This window comes from Canis aureus, chromosome 17, assembly GCF_053574225.1.
Source record: "Canis aureus isolate CA01 chromosome 17, VMU_Caureus_v.1.0, whole genome shotgun sequence".
NCBI lineage: Eukaryota > Metazoa > Chordata > Mammalia > Carnivora > Canidae > Canis > Canis aureus.
In genome coordinates, this window is record NC_135627.1 from 43,921,865 (window position 1) to 43,944,353 (window position 22,489).

The 22,489-nt window shown below is 34.6% G+C and overlaps 1 pseudogene; it reads right to left on the reverse strand.

Moving 5' to 3' along the window:
• Window positions 1-7,241: 7,241 nt before the first annotated feature.
• On the reverse strand, window positions 7,242-20,794 carry LOC144287636 (small ribosomal subunit protein uS2 pseudogene; annotated as a pseudogene).
• Window positions 20,795-22,489: the final 1,695 nt, after the last annotated feature.

A 22,489-nucleotide genomic window follows, 5' to 3' on the forward strand; every position in this document is an offset into this window, starting at 1 on the left:
ATACGTGTCCTATTATCACTGTATGCCCCCAAATTGGAAACTAATTTCCTCAAGTACTGATAATGAGAAGTTCTAGTTAACTCAATGAGTTTACTACTAGTAAACACAGCTATGGTTTACTGGAAAGAATGCCGGACTTCAAGTTTGAATACTTGATATTAAAAACCAGCTCCACCACCCATACAAACACAAATGATTCTTATGTTCTGTGCTTGACTTAACTCTCCTGTACCTCTTTCTTTCACCTATTAAAAAAAAAAAAAACTCACACTAAGTATTGCTGTCAAGTGTAAATGAAAGTCAAATGCTGAAAGAATCTAATATATGGCAGGTAATCCATAAATAGTTATTACATCTGGTTAACTTATTTCAGATAGTAGGTAATAAAAATCATACATTAGTGAAACTATCCTGATTATAATAAGCACATTTTAATAATTTAGAATGCATTTTTTAAAGATCTATTTAAAACTATTTTAGAGAAAGAGTGTGTGATGTCAGCAGGGTGAGGGGCAAAAGGAAAGGGAGAGAATCTCAAGCAGATTCCCCACTTGATGGAGGCCTGATAATCCTGAGATCATGAACTGAGGGGAAACCAAGAGTTGGATGCTTAACCAACTGAACTACCCAGGTGTCCCTCAATTCCATTTTTATATTTTGACAATATCAAAGGATCATTCTTAGGAAAACTTCTTAGTATATTCTTCATGCCTAAAATAAAGTTTTTTTATACATAATGAGAGAAAATAGAGAGTGTTTCCTTGTTGTGCATTGCTAATATGGCATAAGACCTAATACACGGAACATTACCTGGAATTTTGTAATTAGGATAACAGTTGGAGATTTTTGAAATCTAGCATTAGCAATGAAACTTCTGTGATTTTAAAGGCCCATCAGGCACAATGAAATATAATAGTAAGAATGTAATTTTGAAATACTGAAGGAGAGACAATTCATATAGAAGTCTGGCCAAACTACCAGTAATCAGCAGTGTAGCAAATACAGCCCATTAATAATAACTCATGTTTCAGAAGGGTTAAAACCTAGTATATATTTAGCCACATTTTGTAAAAAAAAAAAAAATACTTAAAAAATTACACTTTCCTTTATCTAAAATAGTTCCCTGTAAGGGAAAAAGAAAACAAAAATGATTCTTTCCAGCTCAACAGAAAAGTCACATAAATCAAAATGTCATCAGTGAACTGGTAGTACTATAATACACAGCCCATCACAGCCTTCACAGCGTCTTAAATAAGTACCACAGAGGCAAAGAGATGAAATAAAACCCCGTGAGGTGCTATACAAAAACTCTCACAGTAAATGAACAAATATCCAATGCTGCCCTTTGGCGTCCTGTCTCTATAGGAGGAATGAAATCACTGAAGGTAGAAGTCCATCAAATCTGACTCCCTATCTCATGGCCATTGGAGTACAACACTCCTGACAGTAGATGTCACATTATTCTATATGAGAAATTAATAGAGAATCCATTCTTTTTTCTAAAAATCTAATTCCTTTCCCAGATGCCCTTGGGTATACATTATTGTTTTTATTGTAAAGTCATTTCCAAGGAATGTCAACAGATAAACTTCTAAGTCTAAGGTCAAATATAAAAGTCTCACTGTATGTGTTTGGAAGAATAAAAACACAGTTTAAAAAGATAAATAAAACCTCTAGGAAAAAGAGGGAACACTGTGCCTTTTGTAGCACATTTTAATTCCTTATTAGGTCATTTTCTTTTATTTTAACCACAATTCTGTGCACAATCTGGCAAGGAAGGGCTATATAATATGTAATTAATATAGAAGATGGATCTGGAAAATGAATTTATTCCAAAAAGTATGTATGCTGAATAGATTTAGGAATTTTACTTTAAATGGTTTTAAGAAAAATTGAAAGCTAACAAATTCTCCAACCTTAGATTTTCTACAGGGATAAATATACATATGTATATTAATTTCTTGATAACCATGATAGATACACACATAGATAAACAAACGGATGGATATAGGTAGGTAGATAGATAGATGATAGATAGATGATAGATGATAGATGATGATAGATAGATAGATAGATAGATAGATAGATAGATAGATAGATGATAGACATCACAGATTCACATCATTTCATTTTTTGGAAGTGATTTCACAATGTATTTGTCGTGTATCACAGTAAAAATCAGTAGAGTCTTTGAGGTCTCAAGTGCATTTACTTGCTCCTGCAACTGACTTTGCGCTCGATTAAATTTATAAAAAACACCTTTTGTTTTGTGCTCAGTTACTACAGGGAAGTTAAAAAAAAGAACTGTTTCTATGTATAAATAATGTAAGACATTCAGAAACAGCACAATTCACCAACTTGAATTCCCATTAGATTATAAACAGCATTGATGAAATTTGCCATGATTTGGTCTGGATCTTATTATGTCAAAATGTGATGTATCTTAAGAAACATTTCTTAAGACCTGAGCAAGAGTTTTCTTTTTCTTTTAAGATTTTGTTTATTTATTCATGGGCGAGAGAAAGAAGGAGACATAGGCAGAGGGAAAAGCAGGCTCCCTACGGGGGAGCCTGGTGTGGGACTCCATCCCAGGACCCTAGGATCATGAGCTGAGCTGAGCTGAGCTGAAGGCTGACATTCAACCACTGAGCTACCCAGATGCCCCTGAGCAAGAGTTTTCTAGCATATAAATTTATTGAAAATCTTCTGATGTTCTATCAATCAGAAAACAAAATGCTTTGAAGAGTCCGTTCCCTATCAGCTTTGATTTAGACAAGTACAAGATTTGGTATGGGTCCTCATCACTTAAGAATGTGCAATATAATTGGCAAGGCAATTTAAAAAAAATATGTGAGAACATTATATTTTTAAAAATAAGATCTAATAACTTAGTTCTCCTAGGAATTTTGAGTTTAAATGATTATTTAATACTGGACTGATGTTGAGATGAATACAGTTATAATTTAAGGGTTTGACCTCAGATGTAGAGATACCTTTCATTTACCCAGGCCAGTGAGGCTCGGGAAAATGAGGAACTCTGAAATAAAATTATAGGAGACACAGATTATTTTTTGTTATCAAGGGAAATAAATTAATAGGAAGATAAAGCTTTCCAATCATAAAGTAACTACATGGAAAAATAAGAATGAATATAGAAAAAAAATCAATATCATTTTATATCAGGCTACACTTCAAAGATATGCAAATATTCCATTTTTTATGCATTTAAGACAGAATCAGACATGAAGTTATATTAAATGGGGATTTGAGGTAATTGAAATTTCATTCCATAAAAAGAGGTTGTATATTATGGCTTGGATTCTGTTTATGGTTTAATTTAAAAAACCTTATCTTGGTTGGCTCAAGATACTTTCCTACAAGTCATTAGAAAATTTTTTAATTTAGTTAAGGAAATATTGAAATCAAAACATGGATGCCTTAAACTTAGGACAGTTATTTCATATGATTTAATTTGGTTGGGTTCAATACTCTTATAGATGTGATGTCTATCTATCTATCATCTATTATTGTTTCCATAATATACAAATATTCAAATTCATTTTTTGGTTGAATTAAGGAATTTTAAGTTTCTGATTTGAAAAATTCTTTAATTATATGATCTTAATATTAGAATATATTTATATACTTATAAAATAAAGGAATGAGAATTCTTATTATTCTAAATTTATTTTAATAATAGATAAGTGGTGGGGGTGTATATGTATGTGTATAAAATTGGGGTGAGGCAGGATACCAAAGAAATTTTCAAACTAATTTAATTACTGTTCCTACAAAATTAGGTTTCAGGGATATTTTTTACTTCTAGAGTAATTTTCAAAGATATCTGTGACTATATTTTCATACACATTAGATTTGGGGGAATTTAATCTGGACAATTTCTATGAGTATATTTTTCCACTTGTATCACTTAAACTACAGATTAGCCTGGTTTGCATATTTGAATGATAAAAACAGATTATGCTGATGTGATATTTATTATTTTAATTGCTCCCAACTAGAATAGAGGTTGAAATGCCAGTGGTAGATTCAGCCAACTTGGAGGCTACATTTTGGAAAGGATGCTTACTAGATCTGTGACTTCAGGCAAGTTAGTTAAACTAATGTGAAAAAATTCAAAGGTGTGATAAATAAGAGATGTGCTTAAGATATATTATTAGTAATAGCTCTTACAGTATGTTAGGTAAGAGGAAACAGCAGTTTTACCTTTTATAGTTAATAAAGATTTATGTTCACTATTCTTGCAGGAGAGGTCTTTAACCAAAAACTTCATAGGAATTGCCTTTAATGTATAGTTGTCAGCCTACAGAGAATTATCCAAAGGTTCAATAGAGTGAAATGCTGCTGTTTTAGGGAAAAATATGCAAATAAATATGGATCTTTTGTGTAAAGATTATTTGGGTCTTCATGATGTAATCTTTCTAACCACCTCACTTAAACTCCTATAATTTCATTCTTCATTTGTTAATGCTATTCATGTGATCCTTTTCTTCCTGCTGCTGCTCCATTTATTCTGATAACAGATTTCCTAGTTTATTTGCCTCCACATTTTAGTGTTTCTATTTTCATTTTTTTCAAATAATTAGTTCTGATTTTGGATAATGATCCTATTGTTTAAAATCTACATGTAAGATACCTGGGTAGCACAGTCAGGTAAGCATTGACTTTTGGTTTTGGCTCAGGTCATGATCTCAGGGTCATGAGATTGAGTCCTGTCTCCAGCTCTATGTTCAGCACAGAGTCTGCAAGAGATTCCTTTTCCCTATGCCCCTCCCACTCATGCTCTCTCTCTCTCTCTCTCTCCCTAAAATAAATAAATAAATCTTAAAAACACCCTACACATATGCACATATACACATTTAATTTCAGCAATCTTGGTATCTCCTTTGATGACAATATATCATTCTCAGATTGCTATTTTTAATTAATTTTTATATTAAATAACACTAGTATATTACTTAACAAGTCAAATTAAGAATTCTGCTTTGTCTATAACTGAGTAATAAAAACTAGGTTTACTGTCCCCTCTCCTTGCTCACATAAACAACTAGAAAATAAGAAAAGCTACATGAAACATAAAACAGAATTATTTAAAAAATCCTTTAAAGTGAAAAAATCAAGTATTAGAAGGAATGTGGTGCAACTGGAATTTCCAAAATCAAGGACATACAGCCACTTTAGAAAACGTTTTGGCAGTTTCTTATGTTTAAAAGTTAAAGTAATGCAATATAGCAATTCCACTCCTAGGTATTTACCCTAAAGTAAATAAAGCATGTGTCCATAAACCCTTTATTTGAATTATCATACTTGAATTATTCAAAATGGCCACTTTTCTTTCAGTTTTATAGAAACATAGTTGATGTACAGTACTGTATTAGTTTAAGATATAATGCCTAATAATCTAACATCCATATGCTATAAAATGATTACCACAGTAAATTTAGTTAACTGTGTTTAGGTGATAATCAAATTAAGTTTAGTTACCTTATGTAACACGCGTGACTATAGTTAACAGTACTCTACAGTATATTTGAAAGCACTAAAACAGTAGATCCTAACGGTTCTCAGTATGAGAAAATAAAAAGCATTTTTGTAACCATATGAGACAATAACTGTACATTATTAAAAATAAATGCAGCAAGCATTTATTTTTATTTGTCCACTTAAACTAAGGGAACATCTTATATACAGTAATACTCTACTTCTATAAACTCATCCTGACAAATACATTAATATAACTGATGACTGTACATTACCAGAGTTGTTAAATAATCAAAGGAATCTACTAGTTCATATATAAACAATTGACATTATCAAAGAAAAAATATTCAAAGACAAAAAAGAAATGCATCATCACAAATCAATAAATTATTATAATGTGTAAATACATAACTATAAAATAACTCACTGTATTAGTCTAGGAAACCAACTTTTTCTATTCACATCTTCATTGTAAATACTAAATCTTACTCAGCTTTATTTTGCATTGTGATATAAAAAATATATGAAAACTAAATTAACTTGTACATAAATTTTAGTATTTTTATAAATTGCCTAGGGCATAGTATCTCACAATGAACTGGAGTTCATTTATATGTTTATTTATGAACATTAAGGTCATGCATTTTGTATGATATAAACAAACATGTAAGTTGTAACAAAAATAGAAGCATAATTAACAAAATGGTGATGTTTATGCTGATTAGCATGAACATTTTGAAGATAAAGAATGTAGAATTAAGCTTTTTGACCCCCAATATTCCAAGGAATCATCACTTATTTCTTTTTTAGAGTCATTAATTGGACATTAAGTTAGAAATGAGTGTCCTCTTTAAATGATTCTATGTATCAATCTTTAAATATGTATTTCCTAATGAATTTTGCTCTTTCTTATGTTTTGTTTTTAATCTGGGGATGTTCTTGCAATTGGTGGTAGGAAAAGAAAAATAAAAGCTTACAATCTTCTCATCTAATGAATTACTATTGATTACAATACATGCTGCTAACCAAATTTTTCTTCAAAATTGAAGAAAATAAAATGGCATATATTTATTTTTATTTTTATTTATTTTTTTTAAATGAATGAATATATCAGTATGATGCTAAGTCATTTTCCTCCCTTAGCTGAACCCATACTATGAGATTCTTGTTGATACATACAGAAGTTGTTGTAAAAACAATTCTCTTTTTAACTGGAGAGATTTTATCCCTTACATTCTTCTCTTCAAAGTTTTCAGTTTTCCTCAGTTTTTTCCTGATGTCATTTTTTAGTTCCAGGACCCCATCCAGGATACTGTAGTTCATTTAGTTGTTACATCTCCTTAGCTTTCTCCTCACAGAGAGTTTTCCAGATTTTTCCTATTTCCGGTGGCCTTGGAAATTTTAAAGAATTCTGGTAAGGTATTTTTGTAGAATACCTCTCTATTGGAATTTGCTGATTATTTTCTCACAATTAGACTTAGTTATATGATTGTTAGAGAAAGATGGAAGAGGTACAATGCCATTTTTATCACATAATATACAAAGTATGTACTCTCTACATAATTTAGCACTGCTCATGTTGACCTTGATCACGTGGTTGAGATAATAGTATTTTTCTGGTTTTGCCAGTATAAGGTTGTTCTTTTTTTCTTCTCTCTCTCTCTCTCTTTTGGCAGAAATGTTTGTTTTTCATCAACCTGAGGACCTTACTTGCATTTTGTTTGCCTTTGTGGAAGAGCAGCTTAAGACCACTCAGTGGTCACTCTTACCCATTCAGTTGTCTGAGCTTGAGCAGTGGCAGTCTTCAGTGGCAGGCTGGGTCTCCAGTCTTCAGTAGGGAACTGCTCAATAGCCCCAAGGAGCACCTAAACACCTTCAGACCAGTCTGCAGCTACAGGTTGTGTAGCAGTGTAACTCATGAGCTGAAGCCGTCCAACGACCCTGAAATCCCTCCTTGGTTATACAGCTTTTTCACCAGCAGCCTGCTCTCCCTTTCAACTTCTTTAGGATCTCTGTAGAAGTGGAAATCAGGCATGACCTCCCTGGGGTGTCCACAGGAAATGGGGTCACGCATGTGCAGAACTTCCCAGGCCAGCATCTACCACATCAGATCCACTGAGGTGTTGCAAGGGATGGCAATGTCCACACAGTGCAGAGGAGAGTCTGTGTTACACAGAACAATGGTAGGCAGGTTAACATAAGACACCTCTACGACAGGCTGGTGGCAGCCCTGGGATCAGTAGCCTTGGCTTCTGGAAGACTGCCTGGATCTGCTTAGTGAAGGTTCCAGAAGTGAAGTAGCCAGCAGTAGGAGTGGCTCCAGGGGCAGCAGCAAACTTCAGTACAGCTTGCCAGCCAGTCTTCCTGGAGGATGTGACATTGACATCAGCAGGGTTTGCGATAACAACAAGGATACCAGCTGCCAGCAGAAGCTTCTCCCAGGTTCGCTTCAGATTTATGATATAGATAGCATCACTATTTCTTGTATAGATGTACCATTCCATTTGGAAGTCAAGGATTTTGTCACCTAAGCGGGTTCCTTCTGCAAGGAATTTGAAGACATCCTCCTCCTTCATTTGTAGGAGACTAAAGGCTCCAGATATTGTGAAAGTTTTCCTTTAAGTTCCTATGGGAATGCAGAATAAGGCCATACATACCCCTCCCTGGGTAGTGCAGAAAGGCAAGGTTGTTCTTTCTTCTCCTTTCAATGCTAGGTGCAGCCCATACTAAAGGAGTGGGGAGTTAATATGCTCCTTCCTTAAAGGTAGCAGGTCTACATAAACATTTTGGAATTTTTCTGCATGAGGATTTATCTCTTTTTTCCAGTCATTCATTTAATTAATACTCTGTATCAGTATGGACTCAGGAACATTTATTTTATACTTTAAGTTATAATTCAGTGGTAATTTATTTTTTTGCTCTTCAAAATGTTCCAGCTTGGGCCATCAGGAATCTGTTCAGTCAGCTCCTGTGTCCCTTTATCATACCCTCATCTATGTGTTTTTGTTGTTCTTGTTCCTTGTTATTGTTTGCTTGTTTGTTTTGAGCACTTCCTTACTTTCTGGCAATGTAAGACACTCCAGACTCATTTCGTGTATTTCCTGCCCCCAAACCATGGGATTTTCCATTTCTCAAGGAGCCCTAGCTCTTTATATTGGAGAAGGGTATTAGAAACTAAAACCTGGGTATTAAATGTGCTCACTGCTAATGGAGTGTCATTGTATACTGGTCTCAGTTGACAAAGGATATGTATGTCTATAACCTAAACTGTGTATATGCACATGTCCATAAACACTTCTATGTGTAAACATTTGTATCTATATTAAGCTACATATGAGTTCATCCTTGGCCACAGTGTACAATATTTTATACTTTTTTGAGTTTGACTTGGTACTTTGTGAGAACTGGTTTTAGTACTCTGGTATTTGCCTTACGGAACAAGTTAAGATGTCTGCTTTTATTTTATCACATAATTTTCTGAGAATGGGTATTATATCTTCCTTAAAAGTTTAGTAAAATTTACCAGTAATACTATCTAGGCCTGATGCCTCCTTTTTTGGAAGATTGTTAACTGTTGATTCAACTTAACAGATATAGACTATGCAGATTATGTATTCTCATGTGGGTGTTGGTAGTTAATATCATTCAAAGTTTATTTCAACTTTGAAGTTTGAACTTCATTCAAACTTTTATTTCATCAAAGTTATCAAATTTGTTCATATAGTTGTTAATAAATTCCTTCACTGATTCAAGGACTTATTAACTCATACATGCAAAATATGCTGCTAATTTTATGAGCAAAAAATCCATATATAAAATCACTCCACAATCCTGCAACTATTCATTTAAAAATGTTGTTCTTAAAAGTCGTTAAAAGTCCACCACTATTCTTCCAGTGGGCAAACTGTACTGAACATTGTCTGTTCTGTCCCTGAGTTTTCAAAACCTCACCAACACAAAGTAACATTTTTAGGCAAAGCAGTGATAGAAGCACATGTCCATGTAGGTGAGGTAAAGAGTAGGGTCAGTTTCAGTGCTAGTAATCTGGCAAGACAGGACGTTAAGATTCATAGTTTAAGAATAAAATATTTTGCAAACTGTAAACCTGCAACAGATGATTTTTACTCCTACTTCCTAGAAAACTAAGGAAAGCTTATATCAAATTTGAATAAAGTAATACAAAAACAAGAATGCATTTTTGCTAATCTACAAAAAAATCCACAAAATTTGCGTACTTTTCAGGAAGATTTTGTAATACAGAGACTTAATGCACGTAAAGGAGGAGAAAAGAAGTACACTTACTAAGTTAGCAATTATTCAGAGTGAATTAAATACTCAACCGTGGGAGAGGTGGCAGGTGTAAAAAAAAAAAAAAAGGAAAAGCCTCAGAGAACAGTGATAATACCAACTTTTCTTCATCCTCAACTGCATTTGACAGAAAATAACCTTTTAGAAATTTTACTTGTGACATTTTATTCAGCTTAATTATTCTGTGTACAGTGTAGTGTATGTTAATCTCCACTTCATATTTTGTCAAAATACTGTCATCATCTTTTGATCATGTCAAATATTTCACACACTCCATTCCAGTACACCCACAGCTAAGAGCAGCATACTTCATTAGGAGAAACATAGGAATAAGATTTTTATTCAAAATCTCAGCAAAGGCTAATAAACTATTTTTTAAATTCATCACAATATTAAGATTCATCCAAAGAATTGAGCTATTCTCATTACATTATGATATACAGTACAGCATTATGGAATGAACACTGACAAATTATTGAATATAGTAAAATACATTTCATTAAGGAGGGTGTTTTGCTTTACATATCTGAAAACTAATTAAAAACATCTCAATTTCTTAATATCAGAAGCTACAGGCTTCTTAAAGACAAAAGTCCATAAAACAGTTCAGTGCCTAGTGTTTGTAGCACATAATGCAACATAGTTCAGAGAGCATTTTGGCAACTCAATCTAAGCAAAGATAAAGAGTACTGAAAATAAGTCTCTGAGAAGCTTGTCAGGCACTAGGGTGGCTCAGTGCTTGAGTGTCTGCCTTGGGCTCAGGGTGTGATCCTGGGGTCCTGGGATTGAGTCCTGCATCAGGCTCCCTTCAGGGAGCCTGCTTCTCCCTCTGCCTATATCTCTGCCACTCTCTGTGTGTCTCTCATGAATAAATAAATAAAATCTTCTTCTAAAAAAATAAGCTTGTCATCTGGGGGCTAAATTTTAATAGAATATGAAAATTTGAACTCATACGTTAAACATACAAAACTCTAGAATTTCTGATTGGCTCAAATGATTGTATGGAAAAACTAATCTGTAACAAAAATTTGGCATTGAATGTAAAGGCTCCACCAGTTTTGAGCAAAATGTACATCAGTTCTAAGAGAGACAGAGCAAGGAAATGAGAGTATTAGATTTTTGCCAGCAGACACTTTCCCTTCCTCTTCTTGATGGGAATAGCCCGGAAACTGCTGGAGAAGCTTCATCAAAAACTGCCTTGAAGTGACAGAACCCTCAATCATGGCTAAGCCTTGTGTGGCAGCAATGAGAATGATCTCTTACAGTTTCCCAATTATGCCTTTATCACCTTTAGGATCATAGCTCTCACTAGGACAATAAGGGAGTTGAGACAACAGTATTGCACTTCAGGATACCCCTTTGCAGATATTGTCAAATGATTTAGGACTCAAAGGGAAAAAAAAAATTAAGAATGTATCTGTTTGTGGATAAGATAGAAGACATAAACTAACATAATTGTCTTTTCTAGTTGTATTCCATAAAGAGTCATGTGTTTTCCACATACCATAACACTCACAACATAATTATAAAACACAGTAGGAATATATTCTTCAAGAAATGTGCTGGTTGGGCAGCCCGGGTGGCTCAGCAGTTTAGCGCTGCTTTCAGCCTACGGTGTGATCCTGGTGACCCAGGATCGAGTCCCACGTCGGGCTTTCTGCATGGAGCCTGTTTCTCCCTGTGTCTGTGACTCTCCTTCTCTGTGTCTCTCATGAATTAATGAATAAATAAAATCTCAAAAAAAAAAAAAAAAGAAATGTGCTGGTTGTCTGCCTGGTCAGTGGGCAAATTTGACTTACAGACCCATGTCTCACCACCATACACACCAATTGATGGCCTACATTGGAGCTACTTGTTGGGGCACTGCTCCAGGTGTTGAGAAGAAAGCAATGGGTTGGCTAGTCCAAAGCCTATGCTTCTTATTTACATAAACTGGCAGGTCAGACATTTAGGGACTAGCTCCTTTCTATGTAATATTGTATTTTAGTGAAATTCCTAGACTGAGAATAGTAATTTTAAGTTTAGAGATGTCTGACATTGGAAGTTGACTTTGTACCTCTGTGGTACAATCCCCTCATCTATCAAATAGGTAGAACACAATAAATACCAGTTCTGAGTATAAAGCATAAACTCTGGGTAAGAACTTCAGGGATCAGACTGGGATTCATTTTTCAGGAATAAATAGCTAATATAGCATTTCTCAGTGGTAACTTATTTCTTCATAATATTATATTTATTTCTGAAACATGGTTCTTCGATTAAATAATAATATGAACAAATCATTTACAGTTTATTTTGCTTTCAGAGAGGTTACTTCTATCAGATGTAGTTTAGATTTTGGAGAATGGTAAAGAGTTTGGGGACCACCCATTATTTATGTAGAGATTTCAATATTGTAGTGGCTGTACAGTAAGCTAGGATAGCAATTACACAAAGCTGGACATCTTTAAAAGGTAAATGTCTCACAGAAATGGTAACAAATCCAATAATGGGTAAGCATTCAAAATATTAGATAGTGAAAAAAATATTCTAATCAAACCTCTCCAAATCAGTCAAGAAGGTCAAAAGTGACATTTATCATTATATATGCTGTGTTAAAAAATGCACTTACCATAATAAATGATTTTTCAGATATAAAACCAATCTTGATCAGGGCATTTGCTCTATTTGAGGAAAGGACTGACATACTGCTATTTAAACATCTAGTATTCTAAATATCCAGTGGTATATTAAATTGCCTGTGATCTCTGCAGACTAAAAAACAAAAAAAAAAGTTTAAATTTATTCTGCTTAAATACTATGTATTATTATTTATAAAATACAACCTAAATCTTAGCCTAATTTTCTTCAAATCCATTAGTTTTAAAAATATTTGATAGTAAAAAGTACTTACTAAAATGTGTGTGTGCATCCCTGTTGACATCTTAGAATCTCAGATTAAGGCAAACTATAAAATAAATCAGCTGACCTTAGAATGTTTGATGAATTTTTGACTAATTGGTACCCATCAATACTCCTTCATAACAGCACCAAAATTTCTTACTATGATTATTTTATTTTATTTATTTTTATTTTTTTTAATTTATGATAGTCACACACCCACAGAGAGAGAGAGAGAGAGAGGCAGAGACACAGGCAGAGGGAGAAGCAGGCTCCATGCACCGGGAGCCCGACGTGGGATTCGATCCCGGGTCTCCAGGATCGCACCCTGGGCCAAAGGCAGGCGCTAAACCGCTGCGCCACCCAGGGATCCCTATGATTATTTTAAAGCTTAATTTCTTAGACTATTCTACACATTTCACTATAGCCTTTAGTATAAGTGGTCAGAATCAGAATCTTTCAACTGGATCCAAAGTACCAGAACTAACACAAAATCCTCCAAAATTTTATTCTATTTCACTATACTATGGAAGTCAGGCAATTCTGACACAACAGAATTTCTTATGCCTGGATATTATAATTTCCTTAGAATACAAGTTCTAGTGTCTGGCATTTCTATGGCTGTACAAGTAACAAAGGAGACCAGAAATTTTTTCTCTCCAGGATACTTTTCTCTTATTACTCCTTGACTTATAGCACCAAGTTCAGCATTATATGTTGAATATATCACATTATGTAAATTGTACATTTTACAATTGCATGGGATATGGGCAATTGCATGATAATCTAAAACAATTAGTTTAGATGGTAAAAAATTATAGAAAAGACAAGAAAATCTCTTGTGTTCACAACTTTTGTGCTTTATTTATTTTTTTATAAATTTATTTTTTATTGGTGTTCAATTTGCCAACATATAGAATAACACCCAGTGCTCATCCCATCAAATGCTCCTCTCAGTGTCCATCACCCAGTCACTCCCACCCCCCCGCCCACCTCCCCTTCCACCACCCCTAGTTCGTTTCCCAGAGTTAGGAGTCTCTCATGTTATGTCTCCCTCCTTGATATTTCCCACTCATTTTTCTCCTTTCCCCTTTATTCCCTTTCACTATTTTTTATATTCCCCAAATGAATGAGACCGTATAATGTTTGTCCTTCTCCGATTGACTTATTTCACTCAGCATAATACCCTCCAGTTCCAACTTTTGTGCTTTAAAGAGAAAATGGCCAAGTGTGAAGCATGGGAAGATTCAAAAGTTCCTCTTCTGATTTATTCTAATTTTGTTTCAATCTTAAGTATACTTAGTTACCTGTTAGTTATATGTATCCTACACATCAATAGTCCTCGACTTATTCTGTTTATAGAACTAAGTAAATTACTTAGAGAAATTAGAGGAAAATTCTCTGATTGACTAAGAAGGCATTTTTAATTAAAGCTCTCTATGTCATCCAGTTATCTGGATATAACTAAATATAGTAACGTATAATTATAAACTAATATAGTAGCATAAATGATTTTAAAATGTTGGATTTGAAATGAAAGTCTTATAAGCAATTTGTAATCCTGATTTTCTCATGTGAGAAACAGGTGTAATATGTCACGTAAGTGAGTGTAACCATATCGGATGCATCATAAATTCATAAATACTTGGCAGGACTTATGATATGAAGTCATGTGTAACCGGTTATAGCAAAAAATCTTAGATTTTTTTTTGTGGAAGAAAAGATACAGAGATTAAACAGTTCTTTGAAGCTAAGAGCCAGCCCTCAGTCTAGACTCTTAAAATCTGAGAGTACAAAAGCAACCATTTAATTGTGTACATAACATACTGTTTTAAAAAGATACACATTCTAATTGGAGAGTTGGAAATCTCAAGGTAAGTATGGCACTGATACTCTTGGTCATACCAGACAGGAAGGAATCCTATACAATGGATTGCATCCATGGGATGGCATCATGCCATTTAGATGGGCTTCCATACTGGTTACTTCTAAATAAATGCCTGAATCAAAGTGACCTAAATAAATTAGTGTGAAATAAAATCTTGATTACTAGAGTTTGCTTATATGTTTGTGAGTGCTTTGTAAAGGAGAAAAAAAGAGAGAGAGACCAAAAGCCAGGTTGCTTCATGTCTCAAGACTGATGACTGTGAAGCTTTCTATAGGGGTCTAACTACTCTCTCCGGACAGTTATTTAGCATTGACCGAGAATGTTTCTCTGAGCAGAACTGCACACTGAGACCCACAGAAATGATATCTATCACAGAAGAATTTGCTTGGAAAAATAAATACTAGAAGGAAACATAATATTGTCTCTCTCTGATATTTTGAACTTGAGGAAATTAATTTATTAGGTGAATAATTCTTGCCAGTAGAATAAGGGGCTGAGAGAGGGAGGAGAATTTCAAGTGGACTCCCCAGTGAGCATGGAGCCCTACATTCAGAACCAAGAATCAGATGCTTAAACAACTGAGCCACTGGTACCCCTCTATTGATCACATTTTCAATCTATTCTTATATCCCTCCCTGTAGGAAAATCTCTCCTCTCTCTTTACACACACACACACACACCTTACCAAAAACTTGGGATAATTTCACTTTATACATAAATTAGCATATGCTGTTTTTTGTTCATTGACAAATATAAGGATTTTTATAACCTATCTAGAATATACTTCATAACCATGGAAATTTTTAATTATGTATTAATATCAGTATATTACAATTAGCTAAATTCCATATTGACAGATTTCTGGTAGTTTCAAAAATCTCAATTATAAAGAATGCTGTAATTTGTTTTCCTCTGACACATAACTTCATCTTGTCCCTCTCTTCCATATATTCTGGGCTCTATCCTTCCCATCCCTATCAGTCTTCTTTTGGCTATAACCACTCTTGCCTGATTCACCATCTTTGAAAATCTCCTATTTCATCTCCGTCTCCCCCATTATATTGTTCATCGTGTAATCAATTATTTTGGGAAAAATCAAGTGTATGATTATACCACTTCCATCCTTAGTGCTTTCAACAGAATGCTACTACCCTTAAGCTAAAAGTTATATCTTCATCACATCTTATAACATATGATATCAACCTCCAACTTTAAACCAACTGTAAATCAACTTTATCTTGAGCTATTTTTTTGTACTGTATGCAACATTATTTTACTACCATGATGTGCTGTATTCTCCCAAAACAGAAGTACATTAACCTTTCTCTGTCTTTTCTCTGGGACCTTCCTTTCTGCCCTCTGCCTATATACACACATAGACTAGCTGGACCAATTTCTTCCTTCATTTTTCAGCTTATAATTCACTCCTTATCTACACCATTTTAGACCCCTTCTCCTTGCATTGCCTTAGCACACTTTATTTCCCCACTCATTTCAGGTGACCAAACTGTTTAATTTTTGCCTTAACTTGTTGATTCTAAGCTTCATGAAATTACTTTATAACCAGTTTCTTTATAACTATCACAGTACTTAGAAAATTATTTATGCTCAATTAATATTTTTTAAATTGACTTAAAGACTATAGGGAACCACTGAAGGTTATAAGCAATATAGAGACACAGAAAACGGGTTGACTATAAAAGGTGCAGACTCGTTGTTTATCCTCACATCTACTGTGCTTTTTTTAAATATAAAAGCCAGAAAATAATAAGCTTTATTTCACATATACTCTTTAGTTAGCATTCTGGATGTAAATTAGATCCCATTAGCTAAATATATTCATGAAATATTTTAAAAGAAGAACAAAAGACATCTTTTTGCTGCTTTAAAATATCCTGCCAGGACGCCTGGATGGCACAGTCAGGCATCTGACTCTTGGTTTCAGCTCAGGTCATGATCTCAGGGTCCTGGGATCAAGGCCTGCATTGGACTCCATGCTCAACAGGGAGTTGACTTGAGATTATGACTCCTTCTCCTTCTGTCCCTCCCATTTACTGTCTCTCTCTCAAATAAATAAATAAAATCTTTTAAAAAATAAATAAATAAAATAAAGTTTCCTGCCAAGAAGCAAAACTAGAGGTATATGAGTTTCTCCTGGCAATTTTGGTGGCAAGGACTATTCTCAGTATTCTGGTATCTAGTTTCTTTCTTCTTGGGCAAGAGGAAAGTTGGGGAGCAGAGCAAGAGAAGCTATTCCATTTTCCTTTTGTTGAATTGCAGCTATGGCAGTTTGTGTGTGTGTGCGTGTGCGCACATGCGCGTGTTTTGGTCTTGAATTTATCAGTTACAGGAAGAGCTTATAGAGTACCATCCTCTAGAGCCTCAAATATTATATAATCCATTATATTCTTATATTAATAATATTTTTCCTAAAGCACTGAGAATATTTGCTCTTTGTCAATCTCAGTTTTGAATGTCACAGCATTGGAGCTAGAAATGGTTACAGACACTTGAGGAAGGGAATCAATATGACTATTTGAATGGCTTATTACTGAAGGCAGTTATTATCTGATTACTATTGGAAAATGGGACAGAAGGCAGTTATTATCTGGTTACTATTGGAAAATGGGACACTAGTTGTGCATGGCACGTGATGACAAAATAGTTACTTAAATTTTATTCTGTGGTCATCTGGAATAAAAAGTCAATTAAGATAACACTTTGAAACACCAGATGTCAAATGTCTGCTGCAATAAAACATATTGATGGAGAAAACTGCATGGGCTCTCTCCTCCCTTTATGAGAAAGATTCAAGGAAGAAAATGGCCAGTGCAAGATATCAAATTAATGGCTCAAAGCATAGAGAACTGGATAGTTTCAACCATCTAAAATAAAACCTATATCTTGTGATTATAGGCCTGTTTCACAAACTATCAGATTCAGGGTCTGATAATTTGGGCTTTTGAAATGGCTTATAAGTTTAATTCACATTCTTGCTGGAACTATTATTTAAAATTGGGAAATTCACAGGATAAAGTAGGACTGTAAGAATGGAAATGAGAAATTATGGATGAAGTTGAATGTGAATATAATTATATGATAAACTTGTCTGATGGTCTAGTTTGGGCTTATTTAAAAACAATGTAGTGACTGATCCTAGGCAAGTTATCTTGCAAGGAACACTGATCTCAAGGCGCGCCCCAGTGATTCCAATTCTTCTCACGTCTATAAGTGGACCCAGATTTCAACACATCCTCAGATAGTACAAACTTCTATCTGAGACAAAAAAACCTCATGTGCCACAAATGTTGCAGCATTACTCCATGTATCAGTAGAAATCTAGGGAATTGTAGAAATTACTTTTTTTAATTAAAACCATAAAGAAAAAAATATATATATATTTAAATACAGCCCCAAATATCTATAAAGGTGTACTGGACAAAGATTTTGGACTTAAAGAACTAAATTGGGCATCTTTAGGTGGTTCTGAAGTTTGCTGAGGTGGTTGACAAAAATGTGGACTCATGGGGGTTACAATACCATATATTCCTTCTATGAAGAATAAAGTCTTAATGAATCAATAAGGAAGATTTGATATATATATACAAACAAATATATGTAATATATGTATGTAATGTGTATATATGCAAATGTATTTATATGGGAATATATATGTAAGTGTGTGTCTATATATATATTTGTATGTGTATATAAACACACACACACACATACACACACAAGAGTATTACTCAGCCATAAAACAGGATCTTGCCATTTGCAACATAGATGGATTCTAGAAAGTAAATAAGTCAGACAAAGAAAGCCAAATGCAATTTCATTAATATGTGCAATCTAAAAAGCAAAACAAATTAATAAGCAAACAGAAAACAAAAGCAGACTGATAAATACAGAGAACAAACTAATGGTAACCAGATGGAAAGGGGGGTGGGTGAAGAGGAGTGGAAGATATAGGCTTCAGTTATGGAATGAAGAATCTATGGAAATAAAAGGCACAACATAGGGAATATAGTCAGTGGTACTGTAATAGTGTTGTATGGTGACAGACAGTGACTATATTTTTGGTGAGCACAGCATAACATAGAAAGTTGCTCAAGCATTATGCTGTACACTTGAAATTAATGTAACATTGTGTGTCACCTAAAATCAAAATAATATTTTTCTTTTAAATTTTCACTTAAAAGGCTGGTACAAAAGTCATAGTGGTAAAGAATTAGGCATTTGGCTAATATATCCTTGAAAATAGATAGTTTCTCTTTAAAAAAAAAAAGCTGAGAGCATTTGTTGCCAATGACAAAATTCTAGTTTTCAAGTAGAAAATTATAATTTTAGAAAGCTTGTATCTGCTACCAGGAACTTGACAGTTCCCCAATATTTAAAGAGTTTTCAAATAAGATTTGTCATGGTATTTATGAATGAGATCTTTGACACTGCATAATAAAATGTGTCAAAATTTGAATGGTCTACATAACACCATGAATCAATATTTCCAAATGATCAATGCATGATGTTACAAAGTCATGCAGACATAAAAGATCCATTCAAAGTGCAAATGGGCTGATGTAATAGAGTATGAAATTTATTGATAAGGTTTCAAATTCTGCATTACAACTGACCTTTAAGAAACTACCACTTTTCCAGTTTTCTTGTAATATTAAAGAATAGCCATAATTACCTGAAATGCTATTAAAGTGTGACTTCTATTTCTAACTACATGCCTTTGTAATACCAAGTACTCTTCACATACTTTAACTTAAAAAACATACAATTCATTCTAGGAATTCAACTTTGTTTTATTAATCTAGACATTAAAGTGGATTATGAAATTATAAAATAATGATATTTTTCTCACTTTTTTTGAAAATGTAGTGATACTTTCATAAAATTATATATGACAAATTGTCTTATATGGCTTACTATTGTTACTTTAAAGTGAATCAATAAATACATATTCAGCGAACTTCTCATTGTAATACTGAATGCAGCACATATATATAGATTTTACCCATATAAACCAAAGCTCTTTGGGGTCCTCAACAATTTTTCAGGGCATAAAATCACCCGATACCAAAAATTTGGAGAACTATTCTACTAGATAAACTAAGCAACTAAATTCCTGATAAGCATGATGTCACAATATGGCAGAGTAGGTGGTTCCCAACTTCAATCCCCCTCACAGATCAGCTATCTAGTATCCATATAGACAATACCTTTGTGAAAATCTCAGAACTAAGAAATGACACTGAAGCAACCCCTTGGACCACAAAAACTGAGAAAAGGAAAACTGCATTAGAAGGAAAAGAGAAGCAATTTTACCTTGAACACATTCCCCTTTCCAAAGATGCTATAACACTGCTCTGAGAGTACCTCCCTGTGCTTATCGTTTCTATAGTGGGGAAAAAGAGAGCCCAAAGTGGACTTTCAGTTTCCCCAGCATTATAAGACACTTCCTGTGAGGCCCATGTAGGTCTTGCTTCACAGGGGTTCCAGGGGGATCAGAGAAGCTAGACTATAGGAGATCAGCTAGAAAGAGAGAAGGAGGTGGAGCTCACAGCAACTGACATCCAGATCTTGGCAGTCCACATTTCTGCTGGCAGCAGTGCCGAAGCATAGAGTCCATCCATTGGCTCTTCCCATTTGCGGAGCCAAGCTGGTGGCTCTATCTGGTAAAGAAACACAATTCTGAAAAAAAATTTAAGAAAAATAAAATAAAATAAAAAAAAAAGAAACACAATTCTGCCCAATTTGGGTTCTTATGCAATGGACTATTTCAGCTAAGGAGCAAATGCTATAGACTGCTTGGACAGGGAACCAATGAACAATCTTGTGTCAATCTCAGAGCCCATCCTACAAACCTACATGGGCAGAGAGCCAAGATAGAAGCCCTACCCAGCTATGAAGCATAATCTCTGACCCCAACTCCCCAACTCACTAAGGATCCTAATCAGTAAATGGCTTCCAGCGAACTTAGGCAGTCTGTTAGAACAATCTACTATGCCACCTAGCCACTGAGCACAGCCTCAGGCCTTGTCTGACTACTGAACATAGCCTGCAGACTGACCAAAGCAGGAAGTCCAGTGGCCTCACCCAAGCACAAGGCATAACCTGTAGCCTTACTGGACCAGTAAATCCAAAAAGCAACCTTCCCAACAGCAGATAGGCTCCAGCCCTATCCAACTGCCAGGAATGGCTGTCAGCCATGGCTGATCAGGCTGCTTGGCCAGTGACCTCTCCCAATAGCTGAGCCCAGCCAGTGGCCCTGCCCAACTTGGAGATAACCTATGGTCCCATCTGAGCACAGAGTATAGCTTAAGAACCCACCTAATCATAAAGCCCTGCCTTCAGCCCTGCAAATGTGGATTCAAGCCACTAGCACTATCCAGATAAGCACTGCCTAGCTTTCAAGTTTCCAAAAGTCAGAGACAAAATTTTGAGGCAGCAAGAGAAAAGAGACTTGTCACAACAAGTGAGTCCACATTAGAAGATCACTGGGTTTCTCAACAGAAACCTTGTAGGCCAGAAGAAAGTAGAATGATATATTCAAAATACTGGGAAAAACCTATCAATCAAGAATACTGACCTGGCAAAGTTGTCCTTCATAAGTGAAAAGGAGATAAACCACTTCTCAAACAAAAAAGCTTAGGGAATTCATCACCACTAACCTGACTTACAAGAAATACTAAAGAGAACTTTTCAAGCTGAAATGAAACTAAATAACCATGTATAAACTTATGGATATGTAAAATTCTGTGATAAAAGTACATACATTACTAACGTAATGATGATGCATAAGTCATTTTCAACTCTAAGAATTAAAGAACAAATACATTAAAAATAGCTGTAACTAGGGGCACCTCAGTGGCTCAGCTGGTTGTATGTCTGACCCTTGGTTTCAGCTCAGGTGTGATCTCAGGGTTGTCAGATCAAGCCCTCAATAGAGCTCTGTACCCTGTGAGGAGTCTCCTTTGGATTCTTTCTCACCCTCCCCTATACCCCTCCCACTACTCGCACTCCCTCTCTAAAAATTAAATCTTAAAAAAATAGCTATAACTACAGTAATTTGTTACTAAATTCAAAATATAATATAGATGTAAATTGTAACTTCAATAACCTAAAATGTGACTGGGGAAATATATGCAGTTTCTATATGTTATTGAACCAAACTCATTCTCAGCTAAAATAGGATATTATACTATAAGAAATTTTATGTAAACCTCAATTAACTTCAAAGAAAACCCTATAGCAAGATACACAAAGGATTAAGATACAGGCATCTGAGCATACCACACCACTAGACTTCACAACACAAAGGAAGACAGAAAGAGGAGAAAGTAACAGATCTCCCAAACAGTCAGAAAAACATTACCAAAATGGCAGTAGTAAGCCTTTATCAATAATTGCCTTAAATGTAAATGGATTACATTTTTCAAACAAAATTCATAGACTGGCTGAATAAAAATACAAGATCCCATGACATGCTGCCTATGAAAGTCTCACTTTACCTTTAAGGACACATAAAATGAAAAGAAGAAAATGATATTCCAAGAAAATGGTAACCCAAAGAGTCCCGGGATGGCTATACTTAACTCAGACAATATAGATTTTTAGTCTAAAATGGTCACCAGGGACAAAAAATTTCATATAATGAAAAAGAGGTCAATTCACCAAGACATAATAATTACAAATACTTAGTTATCCAACACTGTACACCTACATATGCAAAGCAAATACTAAACAGGCTAAGGACAAATAAACAGCAGTACAGTGGGGAACTTAATACCCCACTCTCAACAACAGATAACTTAGCCAGGCAGAAAATTGATAACAAAAGAGGAGATTTCAAAAACACTGTAGAGCAAAGGGACCTAACAGATACATAGATATAGATAAAGATAC